Below are 27,657 nucleotides of genomic sequence, written 5' to 3'. Positions count from 1 at the left end.
GTTATAGTACATAAGTTAGTAAAATATGATCTCCTTTTAACAAACCCATGCTGATAACCAAAGGAATATACTACTGTTACAACCATTTCTGTATCCTACTTCTCAGCAATCTCTCCAGTACCTTTACCACAACTCCAGATATACAGATTGGCCTATAATTTGAAGCTACAGTCACCTTTATGCAGTGGAACAATTTTACCCTCCTTCCACTCCCTTGGAACCTGTGCCTTTGCAAAACTCTTATTCAACAGCATGCCAATGCTACTGCCAGTTTCATGGAACATTCCCTTAAGATGTGTGGTGATATGTCATGAAATCCTATTGCTTTATTAACATCAAGGTTATTTATTTCCTCAAATACCTCCTGCTCACTCATAATTAAGTCATCATATCCTATGTCCTCTACACTTAAGTTCCTCATGATTCCACCCTGATCAGGATGAAACACCCTTATAAATTGATCACTGAACACCTCAACAATATCTTCTGCAGCAGTTGCCATTCTACCATTTTCATCCATTAACATCATCTTACTATGATCATTCTTCCTTCTACTTGCCACACACATCTAAAAAACTTTTTAGGGTTTTTCTTCTTGATTTGCCAATTTCTGATAATTCTACACTTTTGTTTTCCTCCTGAGTCACTCTCCTAGCTTGCTCTTTATACTCTTCATATAATCGACTATTACCATTACTCATCTTGTACTGCCTCAAAAGTACCTTCTTCTTCCAGATCTCATGATTAAGCTTCTCATTCTTCCATTTTACACCTATCTTCAGAATATATTCATGCATTGATGCTTTTATGTATTTCTTTTTGTGTTGTTATATTGTTATTTTACGTTTTTTTTATTTTTGTTTTTCGTAATATGCGAGACTATAAATTCGTGTTCTGTGGCCGCCACTTAGATTGATCACGTGCGAATTAGATTAACATGGGGATTGCCTCTGGCTAGAGCCAATTCCTTTTTTACAAATATCTGGATTAACCTCCTCGTTAGGTTCTGGAAAAATTTGTTTGTTCTTGCTGCGCAATCCAGAACCCATAGATTAGAAAGACTTCTTAACCAAGGAGTAAACTCTCAGAAAGACACATAGCTAATCATTCTATTAATACACTTAATCCCAAATTAACTAAGTCTCCTGTGCTAATTCTAGTTTGCAGTCGTGGTCTCGGTTATACAATTTAATTCTGCTCAGGTTCTAATTAAATGAGTGGTGCATTGGATTCATTATCAGGCAACTACTTAGGTAAAAAATACAAAGGTACATTTATTAAACTCATACAATACACGTTCACAAATATACACTCAGCTAAAGTAATAGTTTCCTAAGTTACAGAACTTAATACAACAACTGTAATTCATATAACTGAATTCTGTCATGAATCGATACTACCAAAATTAATTGTTAGCTCTTATCTATACTTTGATCTACAATTCCTTCCAAGCAATAACTTTATTAACTTCACGTACTATTATACAATGACACACCAAACATAATTGACCTTTACAATATATTACAATATATTAGAATATGTTCCTGGAGCTATAACAGTGCTATTAGACTAGATACTAAAGTCCTGTTTCTTATATAATAAGAGTCCTACACATGAATGTTCCTTTTCACTAATATACAATAATCCTTGCTTCCACAACAAAAGAAACTAAAGGTTTGTACATTACCAGATCTCTGAGACTTCTTCAGGTCTCTCACACTATCTTCAATTCCCTTTACAGCTTACTTATTCTTTGACCAGACGGTTGTTTCACACAGGCTTGGAACTCATTATTCGATCTATCCTCTCCAAATGCGAACGACAAACAGCTCAGCTTAAGTTGGTCCACGTGGTCTTGCATGACAGTCAGCTAGTGCAGATCTCCTCAGAACAATGACGAAATGCCCACACATGGTTCGCTACTTTGCCGCTTATCCCAGTCTAACACGTTGTTCTGGTGACTGTATTCATCTACTCATCTCCGGGAATATCTCGAGCTGGGACCCTCGAACAACGGGTGCCGATATCGAACAGGAGAGCATGAACAGGAATACAAAAAAAAGAGAGAGAGAGAGCTGGTTGGGGGAGCCAAGCCTTTTTATATTGCACCCTTAGCGGCCTTCTTACTGTGTCGCATTTCTGCCTGGTACCATTCTTCTGCACACGGTTTCGATCTTCTCTCGTAGCATCTTCTGGGAAGCTCGAGCGCGCACCGTACGTGACTGCCATAGGCTATACTGTTAACCTAGTGTCTGACTCGAGCACTTTGAACTCATATTCTTACACGCTAACATATATTTCACAAAATTATTTCTTCCATTGTTAACATACAAAGATAGGTAATATTTTCTTATATAGAATCACTCAATGTCAGGATGCATTATTCTTAAGGTTATACATCATTTTTAAGTTTTTTAAGTAATTTACAATTTTACTTATATTATTATTTTTATTACCCCAAGACCTCATGGAGTTTAAGACTCATCTGGGAGGTCCATTTATCACACACACACACACATCTCATCGTACAAAGCCATAAACACACTCAAACTCCTTGCAGACACCACACTCTCAGGCAAGGCATTCCAATCATTCACAACTCTGCACGAAAAAAACCTGCCTCTCACTCCCCTATTCACACCCTCTTTATGCAGTTTCCAGGGATGACCTATGGTTTTCCCTGATCTCTCACTATTTTCTGTAGAACTTCTCCACCATTGATCTTATAACAACCACTTACCAACTTGTAGGTCTCTATCATATCTCCCCTCTTCCTCCTCTCCACCAGACTCTGCAAATTACATCTTCTCAATCTTTCCTCATACTCAACATTCCAGAGGTCAGAAACTACCTTAGTCAGTCACCTTTGGACCCTTTCCAACATCTCTTCATCCTTCTGAAAACCCAGTGACCAAATCTGAGCACAATAATCGATGTGTGGCCTAATCAAAGCCTTATACAACGGAACAAGAATCTCCCTACTTCCACACGTCAGTGTCCTCCGCATCACTCCCAGAAGCCTTTGTGTTGTCTTCACCATTTTGGCAATGTGTCCCCTAAATTTTAGATCCTTATCTACTACCACCAGATCTCTTATTTCCTCTACCTCCAACAATACATTCTCACCAAGCATAAATTCTGCATCCCATCTTTATTTTCCAAATTTTAAAACCTTACATTTTGCAACATTGAACTCACATCCCCATATGCATGCCCTATCACTCAATTTATTAAAGTCTTCTTGCAGGACCACAACATCTTCACTACTCTTTATGGTTCGTCCCAACTTTGCATCATCTGCAAACAACTGAATATCTCCATCCAAATCTTCGTCAATTTCATTAATATACAAGTTAAATAGTAATGGCCCTAAAACAGACCCCTGAGGCACTCGACTAGCGACTTTCCTTTTCCTAGATATCGCACCCCCATACACAACTTGTTGATACCTATCAGATAGCCAGTCTCCGATCCAATGCACTAATCTAATATCCAACCCCATCTGCTCTAGTTTGACTGTCAACTTATCATGTGGTACTCTATCAAAAGCTTTTGCGAAATCCAAGTATATTACTGTGTATCCTTCTCCACTCCCCAAGTAAGCAGCCACTTTATTGTAATAAGTAAGTAGATTACTAAAACATGACCTTCCTTTAGCAAATCCATGCTGTCCATCAAAGATAATACCATTGTTGTCTACCCAACTCTGGTTGCTTGTTCTCACAAGCTTATCCAACAACTTAACCACAATGCCTGACACACAGATAGGCCTATAGTTTAATGCTCGAGTTCGATCACCTTCTTTATGAAGTGGCACAATCTTGCCCTCCTTCCACTCCTTAAGAACTTGACCAAGTGCAAGACTCGTATTAAAATAATATGTCAAGGCAGCTGTCAACTCTCTGCCACTTTCCTTCAGAATACACGGTGATATATTATCAAGTCCCACAGCCTTATTTGCATCTAGTTTACTCAACTCCCCAAACACCTCTTGTTCACTTACAGTCAGTCTCTCCTCCCCATCAACAACTACTTTCAATCTCTCCATGAAGTCACATTCACAAGATTGAAAGATCTTTATGAACTGCTCATTAAGTATCTCCACCACACATTCTGCTATAGCTGTCTTTATACCATTTCCTCCAGTCAATGTCATCCTTCCATAATCATTCTTTCTTTTGCTGGCTACATATCGAAAGAACTCCCTAGGATTCTTTTTGGCTTCATTAGCTAACTGCTGTTCATACCTCTCTTTAGTTACTCTCACCAAACAAGTCACCCTCCTTGCCTGGTCTTTGTAGACCTCTTGAAATTGGTTATTTCCACTTCTGTTATGCTGCCTCCACAATGTCCTTTTTCTCTGTATCACATGCTTAATCTCTTTATTCATCCATCTCACACCTACGTTATTTAATCTTCTCACTCTTGGAATACATTCAGACATTGCATCTGCTAGATAGTTTTTGAAAATTCCCCAAGCTGCATTGATCTCTTTTCCAGCTAACTTCTCATTCCATGCTACACCTGCAAGCTGTATCCTGAGCTCTTAATAATACCCCCCCCCCCCTTGAGTTCCACATATACCCTTTTCTTACAGGGGTCCTCACATTGCTGGTAACCATGCAGGTAATCACCTCATGGTCACTCTCACCCATTGATGTATGATTTGACACCTCATTTATAATTACATCCTCTGATGAGATGACCAAATCCAAGACCCTTAATCCTCGTGTGCCCAGTCTATATTGCCATAATTAAAATCGCCTATAATGATCACCCTTTTCTTATTTGCTTGGCTAATTTGACTATACATTTCACTATCACCACCATCCACATTAGCTGGTCTATAACAACATCCCACCAGGTATTTGATTCCATTCACCTCTATCTCACACCATACTGCCTCAAAACCACTGGCACTATTTCCGTCTTGCATTTCTACTTTGTATGGACATAACTCTTTCTCTATCATCAATAGCACTCCTCCTCCCTTTTTACCCCTTCTATCCTCACGAAACACATACCCTTCCATCTCTATTCCTGTCAGGATGTCATCCTCTTCCAACCATGTCTCACTTATTCCGACAATCTTTGGGTGAACAGACGCAATTAGTGCAACCATTTAATCTGCCTTGTTTCTTATACTTCTAACATTGGTATACAATCACAACAACTCATTTCTGGATCTACAGCTAGTTCCACTGATACCACTCACTCGATGTGATCTCTCCATGCTAGACTGGTTCCATTTCCCTTTCTGCTTCTTCATTTTAGAACCCTTTTCAACTCCAACTGTTTCCTCTTGATCCCTGGTCATCCCATTCCTTTCCTGCGTACACATGCTCTCACCTCCTCTTGGAGCATTCACCTTTCTCATGCTATGTACCCCTGTCCACCCTGAGCCTCCCCATTCCCTGCTCCTCTTGCACACCCATTCTCTCATTTTCTATACTCATACCACTCACTTTCCCATTCATATCCACTTCTTCAATCTCTCCTGTCTTACTCTCCTGCTCTTCCACATCACTCCTGATTCATTCTCTATATTCACTTCTCTACCTGCCAACAGCAGTCTCTCCAAGTGACTCACACCATAACCACTCAAATGCAGTCCATCGCTCCCATACAGCTCACTTCGTCCCTCAAACTGCACTCCCATCTCCTCACACATTTCAGCCAGCATATCATTCATAATCCTTGCTCTCTGCCTCATTTCACCACAGTCATACCTAGGCAACACACTGACTACCCTTCCTGTCACACTATTCTCTTTTATCCTTTCAAGCAGCCTCCTGATATCGATTTTGACACGCTCTTTGTCCTCTTTCAAATTATTTGTACCAATTAATACTATTAACTCTTTTGCTCGCTCCCGCCTCATATCCAATGCCTCAATCACTCTACTGATTTTACCACCTGGAAAACATACCTTGTGCATTCTATCCTGTAGCACACCTTTAATAATAGAGTCACCATACAACGCCACTTGCTCATCTTTCGTTAACTCTTTCATGCCATCATGATTTATTTTAATAGTTTTGACCTGAATTTTCTTAATTTCATTCCGCATCCATTTCATTTCTTGCCTCTCAAATCCAATTCAACTTGCGAATATCGCAACACATTCTCTCTATCATTAAATCTTTCTAACTTTCTAACTATCAACCTCCTCTTCTCACTTTCACTCTCATTCATCTTTCTTTGTTTCCATACTTTCTTTCCAACTTTCGCTATCATTCTTCTCACTTTCACTCTCATTTATCTTTCTTTGTTTCCGTGCTTTCAGCCTAACATGTCTCCAACTTTCACCATCATTCATTCTTTTTTAGCTATCATTCATTCTTTTGATTTTTTCACTTTCGATTTCTGCGCCACGTCATTTCTAGTTTCATTCGTTCTCTCAATTTCATTTCCTTCTGCCTTTCTCACCTCACTTTTGTCCCTTTTAACATCCGTTACGGTTTTCAAATCACTCTTTTTCTTTTTTACTAATTTTTTAACATTTTTTCGCCTCTCTTTTCACCATCCTTCTCTTTCAAACCTGCACTCATATTTCTCGCGACATTCTCGTTACTAACACTTTCTGTCATCAATTTCATATTTGCATTCATCAGTTCCTCGTTCAGGTCACACTTCACACACACCCTTCTTCCATCCACGTTAAACATCCACAAATCGTTTATGTAATCGAAGGAATACATATAACAGACCTCACACTTAACGAAACGACTGAAATCTAAATTAAAATCATGGAAGGACAATGCCGCCGCCATTTTTTTTTTCTCTGCAGATTACTAGGTCTAATAATAATGATTTCATAATTAAGTTTAGGCAAGAAAAATCCCCAACACTAATAATACTGGTAGCGCACAGCGTTTACAGCCGCTCTTATTCAAACAATTACGCATATATAATTAATTATTCCTAGAATAAGTTATCTCAATCAGGAGCTCTTCTTAGATACGTCCACAGCACTTGGCTCACTAGCACCCTCTCATATACAAGTATGTCCTTGTTGATTTGTTAAAGCTTGTTAAATCCTGAATGAAATGTTTCTTAATGAAATCTCTTCATTCAAGATTTAACAGTGTTCCCAAGCACCACTTATTTCCTTACCACTCAGCTCCTCATTCCATGCTATAGCTCCAAGCTGTCTCCTAAGCTTGTCATAATCACAGTCTTATAATTCCACATACATCGTTTCCTCACAAAAGTCTGTATATTCCTCATGAACCACATCCCAGGTGATCACTCTCACCAACCAGAGGAAAGCATGAAACCCCTCTCACAATTACATCCTCTGATGAAATGATCTGATCTAAAACTCTTGATCCTTGCATGCCCTCTTTTATGTGCTGCCTGAGAGAGTTATCACTCAAGAACTTGAGAAATTAATTTTATTTATTCCTAAACACCATCTCCTCATTCCAATCTATACCACCATGATTAAAATCACCCATAATAATTTCTTTCTTTCTTTGTTTACTAATCCAAGCTGTTTATACATTTCTTCATCACTCGCCCTCCAAATTTCTGGGCCTATAGCAATATCCAGCTAAATATGTCTTCCTGTCAACCTTTACATTACACCACACTTCCTCATAACTGTTGCTATTATTTCCCTCTTTCATGTCTATCTTATGTGGACATAATTCCCCTGCTATCATCAACAGCCCTCCTTCTCCTTTCTTGTCCTTTCTATCCTCGTGAAAAATACTGTATCCTTCCATTTCTATTCCCATTAGAATATCATCTTCATTTAACCATGTTTCAGGTATTCCAGTGATTTTGGGGCGAATAAAACTAATCATTGAAACCATTTCATCTCCCTTATTTCTGATACTTCTGGCATTTGTAAACAAAGTAATTCATTTTTAGGTCTATAACCAGTCCTATCCAAGCCACTTGTTGGTTGCGATTTCCCCATCACACCTGTTCAATCGTCTTTATTACCAATTACCACATATCTGCTCAGTTTGAATTTCCCCACCCATACACATTCCTTCACAAGGAATCCTGCAGACTTGTATAGATTTATTTAAGAGTACATCTTCTGCATAGGGTAAAGGACAGAGTATAATATCTAATTTTGATATCGGGCTTACTGTGAGTTTGAATGTCCCAATATACTCTATCTTCAATCCAAAATCAATATGAAATTGGAGAGACTGATAAAAAATAAACTGGAAAAAAAGAAATGGATAGAACACATATAAATGCTTTCCTAGACAGTGAAACCCCTAATACAAGAAGCTATAGTCCCAGAAAATACTGAAATAGAAATACTAAATATAAATACAGGAAAGATAACAAAATCAGAAATAACCATGACATTAAATCAACTCAGAAATGGCAAAGCTGCTTGGATACACAATATACCAGCCGAACTATTTAATGTAGACATGTATATCTACAGACATAACGTATCCCCCCCCCTTCTAAATGAAATATGAATGAAGGAAGAATGGCCAGATGACTGGAATACAGGATTATTGGTTAAAATATCAAATTAAAGAGATAAAGTAGAGTACAAAAACTGGAGAGGAATATCTCTTCAGAGTACACTTGGTAAAATCTTTGCTAGAATAATATTAGGAAGAATGAAACATAAAATTGAACAAACTGAGAAAAGAACAATCAGCTTTCAGACCAAATAATCTTCTTCTTCAACCTTTTGGTTCTGTTCACTGCTGGACGAAGCTCCCCCATGATTTTCCAGACCACTCGGTTTTCTGCCTCTCTCATTCATCTCACTCCTGCAATTTGTTCCAGTTCATCCCTCCACCTTCTTCTCGGGCTTCCTCTTTGTCCTGCTCCATCCATTGGTCTCCACTCTGTTGTTTATCTAATCCATCTCCCATCACTGCATCTGACAATATGGCCAGCCCTTTCTCTTCATGTTATTTTTAGCATACTTCTCTCCATGCAATGTTGTGTTGTTTTCAGCTTTTTGTTTAGAGCTTCTGTTTAAAGTCCATGTTTCTCTTCCGTATGTGAGGACAGGAAGTATGCACTGGTCGAAAGTTTTCCTTTTTAGACTCATAGGGATGTCACTTCTGAATATGTCTCTCATTTTCCCATAAGCCATCCATCCAAGGTGAATTCTTCGTTCAGTCTCTTTTCTCTGGCAATCGTCAAAGGATAACAATTAGCTCAAATATACAAATGAGGTAACTTGTTCTATTTCATGGTTTTCAACTTCGACAGTTCTATGGTTTATGTATTTATTCATCATTATTTTTGTTTTTTCTCTATTTATTTTTAATCCAATTACTTTGGAGACTTCATTTAGTTGATTTAGCCTTTCTTCCAGATCTTCAAGATCATCTGCAAATTTCAGATGATGCAGCCTTTCTCCATTTATGTTTATTACTTTTGTTTCCCAATCAAGGCTTCTAAAGACTTCCTCTAGTGTAGCTGTAAATAATTTGGGAGATATGGTGTCACCTTGCTGGATGCCTTTTTGTATTGGGAACTTTTCACTATTTTTATATAATTTAATTACAGAAGTTGCATTATTGTAAATATGTTTTAGTGTTTCAATATATGGTTCTCAGTTCCCTGGGTTTCAAGTGCTTTTAGTGTTGCAGATGTTTTAATTGAATCAAATCCTTTTTTATAGTCTATATAGGCCAGACATAAGGGTTTATTGTATTCAATTGATTTTTCAATGAGCTGTCTTAATGTGTGAATATGGTCCAAAGCATTGTAATTCTTTCTAAATCCAGCTTGTTCACAGGATTGCATTCCCTCTAGTTTAGATTTTATTCTATTATTTACAATTTTTGTTAATACTTTATATATGATGGAGAGTAGGCTTATAGATCTGTAGTTATTAATTTCTTCCTTATTGCCCTTTTTAAAAATTAATATTAAAAGTGAATTGTTCCAATTTTTTGGAATTTTTCTCTGTTTTAGGCATTTATTAGAGTTTAGTCAGCTGTTTGATGACAGGGCTTTCTCCTAGTTTTAAGAAGTCTACCATAATTTCATCTTCTTCCGGGGCCTTTCCATTCTTCATTTCCCACAGTGCCATTTCCACTTCACCTTGTAAGATCTCAGGGGCATCGTGTTCTTCCTCACTCGAGTTATCCACAGATGATTCTAGGATGTCTCAGTCTTTGTCTTCATAGAGTTCGGTATAAAATTCCTGAATTCTTTATTATTGCATCTCTATTTTTTTTTTTTATTTTTTTTTTTTTTTTTATTTTTTATAAGTTCACTATTTTTTCCTCTTACAGCAGCTATTTCTTTTGTTCCAACTGATAATGTTCGTCTTAGGACCTTCATATTATTATTGTTTTCTTTTGTTTCTTTAATTTTCCTAGTATTATACTATCTAATTTCATGTTTCATCCTTTTACGTATAGTTTTACAAATTTCTGTATATTCTATTTTATTGGTGTCATTCAAACATCTTTTCATATCTCTTCTTTTCTTTATCAGATCTAAGGTTTCCCGTTTGTTTCTTGTCTTAGTTTTTCCTCTCTTTGGTGCCATTTTACACCTCCCATTTCTAGTGCACAATTCAAGATAGATTTTGTTAAGATTTCGTTAGCATCATCGATGGTAGTAGCTGTGTTTAACTTTTTTTAGTTCATTTTTGAGTGATTCTCTATAACAGCTTTTATTGTGGTAGAGGTTTTGTAGATTCACTAAATTTGACTTTTTTCTTATGAGCTCATTCCATTCTCATTTTTTGTTGATCCATACTTTTCCCCTACTAGTCTGTGGTCACTTCCTGTATTAAATCTATTAAGCACTTTGGTATTATTTATTATATATCTTCTGTTGGAGAGGATGAAGTCTATTTCATTGTAAGTTTATCCATTTGGGCTTCTCCAAGTCCATTTTCAGTTGATTTTCTTCTTGAAAAAGTTGTTCATAATAAAGAGGTTATTTTCTTCTGAGAATTCAATGTCTTTCTCCTCTTTCATTCCAAATCCAAATTTACTGATGGAGTTCAGATGGTCATCTCTGCTTCCAATCTTGGCATGAAAGTCACCCATTATAATTATGTAGAATTCTTTAGAATTATTTAATGTGGATTCTAATGTTTCATAGAAATCTTCCATCTCTTCATCTGGATGGTCCGTCGTAGTTGGGGCATATATTTGTATAATTTTCAGTTGGTATCTTTTATTTATGAAGTCACTTAGTTCAACTATTCTTGATGTTATTTTATTAACAAACAGGACATTGTCCTATTGTTTTATTTATTAGGAATCCTACACCACCAGTTGAGTTTCTGTCACATTCGCAGTGGTAGAGTAGATGTCCATCTTTTAATCACATGAGAATTTCTTCTTTCCTTCTTATCTCTGAAAGGCCCACAAAGTCCCATTTTATATGGTCCAATTCCTCCATCAGTTCTTCCACTCCATCATCATCCCATAGAGATCTGCAGTTATATGTTCCTACTAATATCCTTCTATCATTGTGCACTGTAGGTGAATTCATTGTAGCTAGTGGAGACTGTAGCATATTTGTCAACCTAGACCCTCTGCCTAAGTCCAGGATGCGTCCCTTTATATGCTGGGTGACAGACGAGCCAGTATGTAATTTTCCTACTTTATTCATCATTTGCATTGTCCTCATGGGGAGGTATTTGGCCTTATAGCACCACGCTGGCCAGACTGGTTGGTGTCTCACAATAGTGCATAAGATGAAATGATACAGCAAAATAGGAAAGATTCACCCCTAGCCCTCGAATACTCTAACAGCATTGGGGGTAAGGAGCAAGAAGAGAAGAAAGAAACAAGGAAGGAAGGAAGAGGAGGGAACAGTCTACAGATAATATAACAGATGTATATTACATGAAGTAAGGCATGGTCCAGCATCTGTTACCTCAGGTTTGCCATGCCCGTACTCACTACACTAAAGTGAGCCCCTGACCAAATATTAACTGAGAATAATTATTGAACAATTAACAGAATGATAGAGACCGTATTTTGGTTTCATTGACTTTAAAAAGGCATCATTAGCATAAACAGAAGTAATTTGAAAATTAATGAAATACTATGGTGTACCAGAGAAAATAATTAACATAGCAAAAGCAATACGACAGTTATAAAATCAAGATAATATGAACATATAATAAGTATATACATAGTATATAAAATAATATATTAAGATAACATAAGCGCCAGTATTGCTGAGTATATGCTAATATAATTATTATTATTATTATTAGCGACACCTCCAAGGAGTCCGAAGACTCATCGCGGGAGGACACCCATTGTACAACTTTCCGTCTCCACCTACTACCAATCATCTACATCAGCGCCATCTACTGCCCACCACCACAACTACCACAGCTAGTATTTTTTTGTCTGTAAATTGTCTGTTCTGAAGGGCTGATTTGTCTGTATGCGGGATGAAAAACCCTGCTACCTCCATATGAGATTAGCTAACTCACCATTGATTGAAAAAGTCCATATAAAGATTCCTCCCATCATGGCGAGATGAGTCTTGTCATTTAGGCCTAATACAGCAGGATTGCAAAATGTGAGATAAATATTTGTGAATATTATATGAAAATAATGCAAATGGATAAATTCATTATTGAACTAGGTGTTCAAGAATGAATCATCAATAAGAAACAAATTAATGAAATTAATTCCTCTTACAGACTTGCTATAATTTTGTGCACTCTGAATGCAGTTCCCATATTCTACTATTGAAAACATTTTCTTAGAAATTGTGTATTCATTAAGATTCTAGTGCTGATTTATTATTATTATTATTATTAAAAAGAAAGCAGTTCATAATTTCTTGATGTTTTCAGAATATGATAAATACACCAATTAAGTTCCTATCAATAATTTTCTGATAATCTGTTTTAAGATCTCCAGTGTGTTCACATCTTACCTTTTAGTCTTATTAAGGCACTACTAACCGAACAAATTTACCCAGACCATGGTCTTCAACTGAGACTTTTTCATTCACCTTGGAATCAAATACCAGTTTTGCAAACCTTTCTCTTTCCATTCTCTTTATCATCATACTATCTTATATTAATTCTGCTCACACATCCTTGAATGCTGACAGTATCATATTTCTTCCTAATATCTTCATTTTTATATGATTTTTCCACTGATTCCATCTGTTCACTTCCCCTAATTTTCTCAGAACTCTAACATCTGTGGTCTCCAGTCAGTGATAAACTGTTTTATTTCTATCCCAATCTCTGAATGGTAAAACTGATTTGAACACCCTTGTTTATCATCTTTGTTTGTTCTATTATCCATTTCCATATTTAATTTGCAATCTTCATTATAAATTATGCCTAAACTGAACTGAAATGTTTTACTCATTCAGCATGCAAATGATGTTTTTAGTGTATCTGCCTTTTTAGCTATGTGGCCAGTAGGAGGAGAAATGACTGGGGAAGAATGACATTGTGGGATAAAAATGGGAATAGAGTGACTGATGCAGAGGACATAGTGGAATTGTTCAATGAACACTTTATTTGAGTATTTTATCCTGGAGGAGTCAATTTGAATACTACAGGGATAGAGCAGGTTCGAGGTTCAGAGGTGCAGGAAGAGAGTGTGTTCCACATACTGAGTACTCTGGATGTTAGTAAAGCTGTGGGACTGTATGGTATTTCGCCACGAGTTTTGAGAGAATGTGCTAAGGAACTGACAATGCCCTTGACCTGGCTTTTCAATGAAAGTCTGACTGCCGGAAAGGTGCCCAGGGAATGGAAGGAAGGTAAGATAGTGCCATTGCATAAGGACGGTAGCAGACTGGAAGTGTCTAATTATAGGCCAGTTTCCAATTCAGGACTCCATGGAGGCCTGAATAATAATAATAATAATAATAATAATAATAATAATAGGATAAAGGACAGAGTATAATATCAAATTTTGATATTGGGTTTACTGTGAGTTTGAATCCTACATCCCTCATCAATGTTTATGAGAGCCTGCTCCGAAGCTTATATGCTTCCTTGGGTTTATGATAATGATAATAATTATTATTATCAGATCCTCCATGGAGTCAGCAGACCATTCAACTAAAAACATATCACCATCAACAGCTTTCTTCAGTCCACAGCTGGATGAATTCCTCTCCATACTTCTTCCATTTTGGTCAATCTTGTTCATCTCGCCACCATAAAGGTCCATAACATCTTATCTCATCATCCCATCTGACTGCAACCACCTGGTTTCCAATAGCTAGTTCTTGGTGTTCATTATGTTCTCTTTTTCCATTTGTTGTCAGACATTCTCATTATATCCTTCCCAGCACCGTTTGTTGCCTTTTAATAATGCAACATCCATTACCTTTGTTTGCTTCATTATTCCCATGTTATTCCCAAAACGGCACTCTCCATATTTCATAGTATTGTTTTCAGTTTCTCCACCTGTTTTTTCTTTTAGTCAGGCTCCAGCTTCCACTACCATAGCTCATCATTGGGCATGCACAATGGTTGTAGATCTTTCTCTATAGGCAATTTGGTAAATTGCTTTGAAATATGTTAGTATGAGGTGTGTTAGTAGAGGATTTGACAAAATCGTACCAACCTGGTGCGACCATCAAGGACGTAACTAAGTCTATTAGAGAGCAAAAGGAAAGGATGAAAGAAATCATTGTTGTGGCAGGTATGAATGACTTCAAAGAAGATAAAATGAAAATGATAGAGGACCTGAATGAATTGTTTGAGGTAGCAAAATAAAAGAGTGAGAGAGTTAGGATGATTAGTCTTTTGCCGCGGTATGACAGTGAAGTGTTTAAAAGGAGGGCGATAATTGCAAATGACTTTATGCGTGGGTTATGTATGACGAGTGGCGTGGAATTTGTGGACATGTGGAGTGAGTTCGATGGGCGAAAGGATTTATATAAGATGGATGGCTTGCATTTGAATGGATTCGGTACAAGTAGACTTGAAAAAGTGTTGTTGAATGAAGCGGATGAGCAGAATCACGGAAACTAGATTTATTAAGGGGGGGGTAGATATGCAGACCTTAGGGAGGCAGTTGAGTGTATGAATGAGTATAATATGCCTGAGCGAATAAGGACAACAAATCAGAATGGGATAGTTAGTATAAGGCATCAAGATAGGGATGGGGGTCTAAAATTCATGTACACTAATGCTAGGAGTATTAGGAACAAGAAGGAAGAATTTTTGGCCATGATTGGCACTCCAGACCATAGGTTATTGGCATTAATGAAACATGGCTGGTAATAATATAGCTAGTGGGATTGAATGTAATGGGTATAGTGTGTTCAAGAATGACAGGGAGAATAAAATGGGGGGAGAAGTATTGATGATGACAGCCGATGAGCTGCAGTCAAGGAGAATAGAAGTTGAATTGCAGGATAGTGAAAAGAGCACATTTGAGGCCATTTGGTGTGAGATTGTGACTAACAGAACAAAATATACAATTGGGTGCTGGTATAGACCAGATGATGGAAAACATGGTGCAGATAGTATGCACAAGCAAATAGAAGAAATGAGTGGAAGGAGGGTAATTATTATGGGAGATTTCAATTATGGTAACATTGACTGGCAGGAGGAGAGGACACACGGAAGGAAGGAAGGAACTGGATTTTATGCGGTTATTAAGGGATAACTATCTGCGACAAAATACTAGGGATCGAAGAGTGCTTGACCTAGTAATTGCATCTGAGGATTTGGCTGTAACAAATATGACCACATTGCCACCAATTGGTGAGAGTGATCAAAGGGTCTTGACTTGGGAGGTGGCTAAAGGTGTGGAATTTACAATTAGGACAGAGTACATGTGGAATTACCAGGCTGGTAAGTATGACAAGCTTAGGAGTTTGATTGGTTCAGTGCCATGGCATGTACAACTGCAAGGGCTAGAAGTTGATAGTGCATTGGAGGCAGTTAAGAAGTGTTTGCATGAAGCAATGGCTGACTGTATACCTAGAGTCCGAATAATAAATCAAGTAGGGGTTAACTGGATGAATAACACCATTAAGCTTGAGCTGCAAAAATAGAAACAACTATGGAGGAAATTTAAGGAGAAAGGTGACCAGCAGGCACATGAACAGTATAAAGCGCAGGCCAAAAGGGTAATAAGTGTTGTAAGAAAAGCAAAAAAGGATTACGGAAGAACTTTGGCCATGCAGGCTAAAGAGAATATTAAACAGTTTTTTTGATATGTTGCAAGTAAAAGAAAAAATGTATATGGCAGAATGATTTCAAAGAATGCCAGTGGTAGGGAGGTAACAGAATCAGTTGATATAGTTGAGTTACTGAGTGAGCACTTTGCAAGAATATATCATCCAGGTGGTGACATTGCAGAAATGAATGAACCAATAGATTATATGGGAATTGTGGTGAATGAAGTGGAGGTGAGTAGTCTATTGCATAACCTCAATGTCAATACATCTGTGGGATTGGATGGTATACCAGCTCGTGTCGTATGTGAAGCGGCTAAAGAATTGTCAGTACCCTTGACCATTTTGTTTAATTTGAGTTTTGGGTCTTGGTTAGTCCCGAGGGAGTGGAAAGAGGGGAAAATAGTTTCACTGCATAAAGGAGATTCCAAGACTGCTGCTGTAAATTACCTACCGATTAGCATATCAGGAATCATTGTCAAGGTCTTAGAGAAATTAGTCAAGAAAAGAATACAGGATTGGATAGATGAAAATAGAATATTGTATGGGGGACAACATGGTTTTGTAAAGGGTAGATCATGCCTCAATAACTTGCTCACGTTTTATAACACAGTGACGGCTGTACTGGATAAGGGTAATGGGTTTACCGTGTCCAGTAGAATACTAGACAGGATACCACATGGAACTCTAATCAGTAAACTGGAGCAGATGGGGATGAATATAGGGTTGGTGAGATGGATAGGAGGGTGGTTGATGGAAAGATACCAGAGAGTGGTTTATTCAGGAGTGGAGTCCAAAAGATGGCTTGTGACTAGTGGTGTGCCGTAGGGCTCTGTTCTTGGACCACTACTTTTCAATTTGTTCATCAGTGATATAGGAAAGAATCTGAGAGGAAGTGTTCACTTGTTTGCTAATGATGCAAAGTTGCATAGAGCAATTGTGAGTGCACAGGATGATTTGGATAGTTTGGAGGACTGGGCTAGGAAAAATGGATGTCAATTTAATGTGGCAAAGTGTAAGGTTATGCATTTTGGGGGTGTAAAGAATAGCAGCAGTATATCACATTGGTGGAACCATACTCCAGGAGATTGATGAGGCCAGGGATCTGGGAGTGTTGGTGGATAGGGAATTGAAGTTTATAAGGGAATTGAAGGGGAACATTGCAAAAGTGGCTAAATCAGCTCATCAAATCACTTGGCTTCTGAAAAATACTTTAACAAGGAGAGACAAACAAGTTATTGTTCCTCTGTATCGAGACTTGATAAGACCCCATCTAGACTACTGGGCTCAGATATGGGCGCCAGGGTTTCTTCTTGATGGGGAGGAGGTGGAGAGGATCCAGAGACGAGTGACCAAGCAGGTCTGTGGAATGAACCCTATGAGAACAGGTTGAAGATTTGTGGGTTGCAAAATTTGGTCGATAGGCAGAAAAGGGGTGATATGATTGAGACATTCAAATTACTGAAGGATCTCTATAAGATTAATCCAGAAGATATATTTGAGAATAGGACTGGTGGTAGGAGGACTAGGGGCCATACATGGAAGCTGGGCAAGAATGTGGTTAGCAGGGGTGTTAGAGTTAGGTTTTTTACTTGGAGAGTGGTGAATGAGTGGAATAAGCTGCCAGAGTCTGTTGTGGGTGCTACCACTGTGAATGAGTTCAAGGCGAGGTATGATAGATACTGTGTGAATGTAGAATAGTTGTTCTTGTCATGATGTTAGGGCCTCCCTCGATGAGTCTGTCGACTTCTTGGAGTTGCCCATAATAATAATAATATCTCTTTATAATAGTTAAAAACTTTCCATCCTGCTATTATTTTAGCTGAAATTTCATTATCAAGTTTATGGTTATTTGTAATGATGTGTCTTAGATATATATGTGAACTCACTGTTTCAATTTGTGTTCATTCTGGAGTATTTTCACTATACAATATTTTGGTTTATCCATATTTATTTGCAGGCACATCTCCAAACATACTTCGTTTAATTCAATCTTCATGTTTTCGTCAACTATACAAATTCAGATCTCTCTCTCTTTGCTTGGACTAAAAACCTTTCTAAAAATTCTTGATACTCTCCAAAGAAGATCAAATTGGCTCACTGGTTCATCTCTCTGTTACAGATTCTCTTCAACCTCTATCTCACAGCATTTCAGCTCTGTGTTCATTCTACATGTATTTCAATGGTTGCTACCCCTACTGAAACTGGCAACCATCATTCTTCCACTTTCTGTTGCACCTGTTCATACAGGAGCAGCAGCGGTGTACACTATTACTGTGAAACTACAAATGCACGGAATATGCTTTTCCTCTGCCTCTTTCATTCCATCTAACTCTGTCCTTTGGAATGGCCTACCAGAGGAAGAAAAATGGCAATAAACTTCTATTTAAGTCATTACTTGCACTCCAAACTTGGCACTGATGTTCTTATAGGTGTATTGACCTCTCATGTATGGGATCAGTATTTGGGAAAAAAAAACTCTTTCTAAATATACAAAGTTTAAATACGGATCCTTTTTTATTTAACTGCCATAATTTCTGTATTGTGTATCAAAGTAGAAATCTTTTTCTCTAATACGTAATCCTGACTGCATCCATGTGGATATTTAAAGATGTCCTTTAATTTTTTTTGTCATCTTTATGATCTCTGATTACACAGCTGTTTCCTCCATTTCTGAGCTTGCTCAATACCTTCAGAACATTTTGCCATCCTCTTGATATTTATCTTCTGTATTGTTCTTAATATCTTCCATCACTTTGGCTTAGCTATTTTTTATTTTTAATAGCATAATTTTATTAAATTTCATTTTTCAGCATGTGTTCTTACAACACAGATAATATCTAGAACATTTGATAATACATTCTAGAGCAGATGGGGTTGGATACAAGCAAATAAGAAAAGGGTGATCATTATGGGTGATTTTAATTATGGCAATATAGACTGAAATGAAGAGATAGCAACTGGAAGTAAAGAAAATGAGTTTCTTGAGTTTTTGAGGGATAACTACCTCAGACAGTATGTAACAGAGGGCACAAGAGGATTAATAGTCTTGGATTTGGTCATCTCATCGGAGGATGTAATTATCAATGAGGTATCAAATCATCCACCAATTGGTGAAAGTGACCATGAGGTGATTACTTGGGTGGTTGCCAGCAGTGCAAGGACCCCTGTGAAAAAAGGGTATATGTGGAACTACAAGGGGGGGGGTGATTATGAAGAGCTCAGGAGACAGCTTGCAGGTGTAGCATGGAATGAGGAGTTAGCTGGAAAAGAGATCAATGCAGCTTGGGGGATTTTCAAAAACTATTTAGTAGATGCAATGTCTAAATATATACCATGGGTGAGAAGGTTAAATAAGGTAGGTGTGAGTGGATGAATAAAGAGATTAAGCATGCAATACAGAGAAAAAGGGCATTGTGGATGCAGCATAAGAGAAGTGGAAGTAACCAATTTCAAGAGGTCTACAAAGACCAGGCAAGGAGGGTGACTTGTTTGGTGAGAGTAACTAAAGAGAGGTATGAACAGCAGTTAGCTAATGAAGCTAAAAAGAATCCTAGGGAGTTCTTTCGATGTGTAGCCAGCAAAAGAAAGAATGATATGGAAGGATGACACTGATTGGAGGAAATGGTATAAAGACAGCTGTTGCAGAATGTGTGGTGGAGATACTTAATGAGCAGTTCATAAAGATCTTTCAATCTTGTGAATGTGACTTCATGGAGAGATTAAGAGCAGTTGATGATGGGGAGGAGAGAGAGACTGACTGTAAGTGAGCAAGAGGTGTTTGGGGAGTTGAGTAAACTAGATGTAAATAAGGCTGTGGAACTTGATAATATATCACCACGTATTCTGAAGTAATGTGCCAGAGAGTTGACACCTGCTTAACATATTTTTTTAATACGAGTCTTGCACTTGGTCAAGTCCCTAAAGAGTGGAAGGAGGGCAAGATTGTGCCACTTCATAAAGGAGGTGATCGAACTCAAGCATCAAACTATAGGCCTATCTGTGTGTCAGGTGTTGTGGTTAAGTTGTTGGAGAAGCTTGTGAGAACTAGGATCCAGAGTTGGGTTGACAACAATGGTATTATCTTTGATGGACAGCATGGATTTGCTAAAGGAAGGTCATGTTTTAGTAATCTACTTACTTATTACAATAAAGTGGCTGCTTACTTGGGGAGTGGAGAAGGATACACAGTAATATACTTGGATTTCGCAAAAGCTTTTGATAGAGTACCACATGATAAGTTGACAGTCAAACTAGAGCAGATGGGGTTGGATATTAGATTAGTGCATTGGATTGGAGACTGGCTATCTGATAGGTATCAACAAGTTGTGTATGGGGGGTGCAATATCCAAGAAAAGGAAAGTCACTAGTGGAATGCCTCAGGGATCTGTTTTAGGGCCATTACTATTTAACTTGTATATTAATGATATTGGCAAAGATTTGGATGGGGGATATTCAATTGTTTGCAGATGATGCAAAGTTGGGATGAACCATAAAGAGTAGTAAAGATGTTGTGGCCTTGCAAGAAGACTTGAATAAATTGAGTGATTGGGCAAGCAAATGGGGATGCGAGTTCTATGTTGCAAAATGTAAGGTTTTAAAATTTGGAAAACAAAGATGGGATGCAGAATTTATGCTTGGTGAGAATATATTGTTGGAAGTAGAGGAAATAAGAGATCTGGGGGTGATAGTGGATAAGGATCTAAAATTTAGGGGACACATCGCTAAAATTGTGAAGACAACACAAAGACTTCTGGGAATGATGCGGAAGACACTGACGTGTAGAAGTAGGGAGATTCTTGTTCCATTGTATAAAGCTTTGATTAGGCCACACATGGACTATTGTGCCCATATTTGGTCACCTGGTTTTCAGAAGGATGAAGAGATGTTGGAAAGAGTCCAAAGGTGACTGACTAAGGTAGTTTCTGACCTCTGGAATGTTGAGTATGAGGAAAGATTGAAAAGATGTAATTTGCAGAGTCTAGTGGAGAGAAGGAGGAGGGGAGATATGATAGAGACCTACAAGTTGGTAAGGGGATGTTATAGGATCAATGGTGGAGAAGTTCTACAGAGAATAGTGGGAGATCAGGGGAGAACCAGAGGTCATCCCTGGAAACTGTATAAAGAGGGTATGAGTAGGGGAGTGAGAGGCAGGTTTTTTTCGTGCAGAGTTGTGAATGATTGGAATGCCTTGCCTGAGAGTGTGGTGTCTGCAAGGAGTTTGAATGTGTTTAAGACGCGGTATGATGAGATGTGTGTGAGATAAAAGGACCTCCTAGATGAGTCTTTGACTCCATGAGGTCTTGTTTAATAATAATAATAATAATAATAATAATATTAGATTGGTGCAGTGGATTGGAGACTGGCTATCTGATAGTTATGAACAAGTTGTGTATGGGGGAAGCAATATCCAGGAAAAGGAAAGTTACTAGTGGTGTGCCTCAGGGGTCAGTTTTAGAGCCATTGCTATTTAACTTGCATATTAATGATATTGGTGAAGATTTGGATGGAGATATTCAATTGTTTGCAGATGATGTAAAGTTGGGACAAACCATGAAGAGTAGAGAAGATGTGGTGGCCTTACAAGAAGACTTGAATAAATTGAGTGAATGGATATAGAAATGGGGATAAAAGTTCAATGCTGCAAAATGTAAGGTGTTAAAATTTGGGAAACAAAGATGGGATACAGAATTTATGCTTGGTGGGGATATATTACTGGACGTGGAGAAAATAAGAGATCTTGGGGTGATAAGGACAGGAATCAAACCTAGGACACTCCTTTCCAAGGCATATGGTTGCAAAGCCCATAGCTACTTGGCTAACCGCACAGATGACATCCAGTTTTACCTGGCTCAAATCTCAATGGCAAACACTTCCTATATGCTCTTGTATCTTTTTCCAATCCGAAGACATAATCAATAGGACTTCTCATATGTTCATGTATTTGTACCCCCATATCAATTTATTACCCATTTTCATGTTGTGATATACTGCAAATGATGACTAGTGTGTGTTTTGCTCAGAAATCCAGCAGATGCTTGCCATTATGATTAGTCCTATTTTGTTCAAATTTTTGGAAACATTTTTATATGCCAGTAATACCTTTCATGTAAGTTGCCTCTGCCCATACAAAGATAACAGTTTTTTTCCATTTCTTTGGAATGAATTTAGGATCCTTGAACAGACTGATGTAAGATATCATCATCATCAATTTAGATGGTGATATCTCACACTTGATTTTTAACTCCTCCTAACCCTGTGTATACAGTAAGATAATGCATCCTCCAATCAATCCCAATTGCCCATGCACTATTATCATTCTTCCATTGTAGCTTCTTATCCCATGGCAATGCTCCAAAGGGAATATATATATATATATATATATAACAGGTAATCATCAATGATACAAAATGCAAGGAGAATTAAATCAGATTGAGAAGAAATTAGATAAGTAAGCCAAAGGAAATACTAAAGAGTTCTTTGCTTTGTAATGAGCAAGAGGAAGAATGATTATGAAAGGGTAACTTTAATCATTGCTGATTGTGTGAAAGTCACAAAAGCATAATTTCTGTTTTTATCAGGTAATAGATGAGTTAGTAAGTGATCACTTTTCATACATGTATCATCAAGCTGGAGATATTTGCAGTTGCTGATGGAAAGAATTGACATAGATGAACAGAAGGAGCATAGCATATTTAAAAATATCAATGTGAATACAGCAGTGGGATTGGATAACATATCAGCCCACATGTTACAAGAATGATTAAGAGTACAGGCAATGCTTCTGGCCAAGTTATTGTTTTTATCCTAAGATGCCAAGCAGTCAAAGACTCATCTAGGAGGTCCCTTTGGCATACACACAGCTCATCATATCATACCTTACACACATTCAAATTCTCTGCAGACACTATACTCTCAGGCAATGCATTCCAATCATTTATGACTCTGCATGCAAAAAAAAAAAAAACCTGCTTCTCACTCCCTTTCTCACACCCTCCTTATACAGTTTCCAGAGATGATTTCTTCTCCCCTGATCTCCCACCATTTTATGAAAAACCTCTTCAATATTAATCCTACAACAACCCCTTACCAACTTATATCTATCATATCACCCTTCCTCCTCCTATCCACCAGACTGTAAATTGCATCTTCTCTACCTTTCTTCATATTCAACATTCCAGAGATCAGAAACTACCTTAGTCAATCACTTCTGGACCCTTTTCAACATTTCTTCATCATTTTGAAAACCAGATGACCAAATCTGTGCAGTGTTTCCTAATCAAGGCCTTATACAATGGAACCCGAATCTCTCTACTTCTATAATTCTGTGTCCTCTGCATCATTGCAAGAATTTGTGTTATCTGTTATCCTCACAATTTTGTGAGGACAACACAACGTATCCTCTAAATTTTAGATTCTTATCCACCATACCCTCAAGATCTCTTATTTCCTCCACCTCCAATCCAATGTATCTTCAGCAACAGTAAATTCTATGTCCTATCTTTGTTTTCTAAATTTTAAAGCCTTACATTTCCCAACAACGAATTGGCATTCCCACCTCCATGCCTATTCATTCAGTCTATTCAAGGCTTCTTGTAAGGCTGCATCCCAACTTTGCATCATTTGCAAAAAACTGAATATCCATATTCAAATCTTCCTCAATATCATTAACATACAGGTTAACCAGCAGTTGTTCTAAAATTGATCCATGAAGCATACTACTAGTGACTTTCCTTCTTCTGAGATTTTGCTTCCCCCATACACAACTTGCTGACATCTATCAAATAACCAATCTCCAATCCATTGCACTAGTCTAACATCAAACTCCATCCACTCTAGTTTGACTATTAACTTATCATGCAGTAATCTATCAAAAGCCTTTACACAATCAAAATATACTACTGTGTATCCATTTCCCTCATCCAACGCAGCTTTCGCCTTATTGTAATAAGTAAGTAGATTACTAAAACATGGCCTCCCTTTAGCAAATCCAAGCTGTCCATCAAAGATAATACCACTGTTATCAACCCAATTCTGGATCCTGGTTCTCACCAGCCTCTTCACAACATCCACAACACCAGAGATACGACTGGGCTATAATTTGATGCTCGAGTTCTGTCACCTGCCTACCATTCCTTTTGAACTTGACCCATTGTAAGACTCATATAATATGTCAAGGCAGATGCTAAAACAGGAATACAATGTCTGTCCACCAATCTCTCCAACACCTTGACTACAACCGCAATTATACATATTAGTCTATAATTGGAAACTTCTGTCCTAGAACCATGTTTGTGGAGTATACTATTTTTGGAGTATACTTCTTTTCACTCCTCCTGAACCCTAACCACTACAAGACTTTCATTAGACAACTAGGTCAAGGGCAGAGTTAACTGTTCTGCACATTCCTTAAGAATACGTAGTGATATGTTATCCATTTCCACAGCCTTATTAACATCTAACCCAATCACCACCTGATACACCTCTGATTCTCTCACCTCCAATTCTCCTAATATTTGCCTCCCTTCTATATATTGCAGAGCATCAGTATAATATATATTGATAAACTGCTCATTCAGTAATTCCACTATATCCATGCAAATGTATCACTCTGTATATTACACTGTATCTGACTATCCATCAGTGTCAACCTGCCATAATTATTCTTTCTCTTGCTTGCCATATAGCCAAAAAATTCTGTTGAATTAGCTTTGGCCTGACCAGCCAATCTTCTCTCATACTGCACCTTTTCTTTCTTTACCATGCTCGTCACCTTCCTAGCCTGCACTTCATACTCCTCATGGATCCACTCACCACTAGCTGTCTTGTATACCTCCTCCATATCATTTTCTTTTCCAACACAGCTTGTTTGATTTCACTCTTCATCCACTTCACTCCTAGTCTACAGCCAATTCTCTTTTTACTTGGCTTTTTTTTTAAACATGAAAACACGTTTGAAATAACATGGTTTTGAAAACAAAAGCAATTCTATTTTTACACTGTATATTTTGATTTAACACAGTTCAAATGGCACTTATTTTTAAAATTTCTGTTTCAATTTAGTTCTGTTAAAAAGGGTATTTCCATTATAATTATCATTTCCTAGTATGATACTTATGTACTAAAACTTAAATCTTGGAGAACCTCCTTGATGTTTAAATATCAGGAATTACTCTATGCTACAGAATGTAGGCAAATGTAAGTAGAACTTATATAGCAAAATTACAAAAAAGTGTTGGTGGCTTTAAAGCAGCTAAGGATTGTGTGACTATTATTTTGCAGCAATGCTTCAGGAGATCGTATATTAAAATGATTACTCATTAATCGATCCCTAAGACCATGGGCAATGAATGGTGTGAATTTTAAAATTACCAATGCACTGAAAGGCAAATAAAAAAGGTTGGGTTACAAAAGAAATTTTGAATGAATGATTCCATCAATGTTTTGTTCCAGAAGTTAAATGTATGCAGTTATACATTGCTATGTGATGGAAAAAAAATCTGGACTTGAAAGTTTTATTGATTATAGATAATGTGCCTGTCCATCCTGTTTTAGAACACCTGAATGTGGAATTTTGTTTTCTGCCATCTAATACAACATCCTTAATATAACCACTAGACCAGGGTTTTATTGACCTTCAAAACTCACTACATAAGAAGAATATGCCAATACATTCTGGATAAACTAGATAAGGATAATTTACTGACAGTTATTGATGTGAGGAAGAAATTTTCCACTTTGGATTGCATGACTTGCTAAGTTGGCATTATCAGAATTGAAACCATCAGCTTTGCATGCTGGAAAGTTACTTGGCCAGAATGTGTGAAAAAGAAAAACCCTGTACCTTTGCATACAACTGACTATCCCAATATCAACAGATTAGCACATCCAGTTGGTGGAGAAGGATCTGATAATTTTTCATCTGCAGATATTGAAGAATTGATGGTTGACATGGCTGTTAGTCATGACGAAATAATGGAAGCTGCCCTTGAGAATCTTGTTGACAGAGAAAAAAGTGATGGTGATGATGATGAAACAGATTCTACTCATTGCAGGATTAATTAATGAAGGGCTTCAAATGGCTAGTAAAATTGCAAAGTCATATTCTTACGCTTGATCCAAATACTGAATAAGCTGAACAGTTTGAACGTGAACTGAAGTCATGTTATGGTGCGATATGAAGAATTATACAAAGATCTAGACAAAACTGGATTTCAACAATTGATTACAGAGTTAGTGGTAAAAAAAAAAAAAATCAACTTTCAGAATTATTGGAAATTAGTGTCAAAATAACTTACTGTTTGTATCGGGTTTCTACATCTGGAACCATTCTATTTTTTGATATGCACTGTATTCTTTTTTTTTATACAGTTTTTGTTTACACGAAAATGGAGAATTGGGTGTATTTACTTGCTTAACAATTGCTATGCAGTTATACATTGTTTCTGTCAGATACTTCCTTATGAATTTCCATGCACTGTCAATATCTTTTCTTATCAGCTCATCTACCCAATGTACTGAAGCTACATTGGGTAAATGACTACATTGACTAGTTTCCCATAATTACCTGCATGATACTACTGCATATATCCATTTTTAACAATAACCTTTTCTTGTTTCACCACTTCTCAAGGTTTTAACAAGGCTGCATATAGATTTGGTTACCTGGTTTCAAAAAAGAATAAAGAGATAGTGGAATATATCCAGATATGAATGATTAAGGTTTCTGGTTTCTGGAGTGTTGAGTATGAAGACAGAGAGACATGATTGAGATGTATAAGTTGGTAAGGGGTTGTCACCAGTTTAATGCAGATGAGGTTTCTATGTATGGTTTCTTTTCTCACCATAATGGTGGTATTTCTACATTTGTGCAAATTCAACATTCATTTCCTGTGCTACTCTCTCTCGATCAGGGAGATCACATTCACAGCTCCACTGACTTTCTTATTACAAATTGTCCAGAATACCATGCAATCTTACTTCTTAATAATCCATAGTCTAGACAATTAATCAAGGCTATTAACAGTTAATGTCCTCACTAACTAAGCAACATGGAGTCTGTCAATCTTACAATCCACAGCAGATCTTGCCTTTTTCAAAACAGAATAATTCAGCTAATTATGATCTCATTACAATGCTTTAATCATAAAAAGACAATCTTTATATTTTCTTGGTGCTTTCTAAACATTTATTATTATAACAGATCTCCATGGATCTGTTATAATAACAAATTGATTGGAGATCTGTTATAATAATGAATTGATCTTCATAAATGAACTCATCATGGAAGATATCTCTCTACAAGCAATATATATATCAATTATACTGAACCTTAAACTCATTCACGATGCATTCCACTCTCCATAACAAAGAAATTACTCCTTCACTACCTCTATACGGATGACTTTCCTTCTCAATTTCCACATTATTATTATTATTATTTCAGGCTATTACAGGGGGTCTTTAGACTCATCGAGGGAGGCCCTAAACATCATGTCCACACAACTATTCGACATTCTCACAGTATCTATCATACCTTGCCTTGAACTCGCTCACTGTCAT

Source organism: Typopeltis vanoorti, chromosome 6 (assembly GCF_054136105.1).
Source record: "Typopeltis vanoorti isolate ZY-2024b chromosome 6, IOZ_Tvanoo_1.0, whole genome shotgun sequence".
Classification (NCBI taxonomy): Eukaryota; Metazoa; Arthropoda; class Arachnida; order Uropygi; family Thelyphonidae; genus Typopeltis; species Typopeltis vanoorti.
This window is presented reverse-complemented; position numbering follows the sequence as displayed.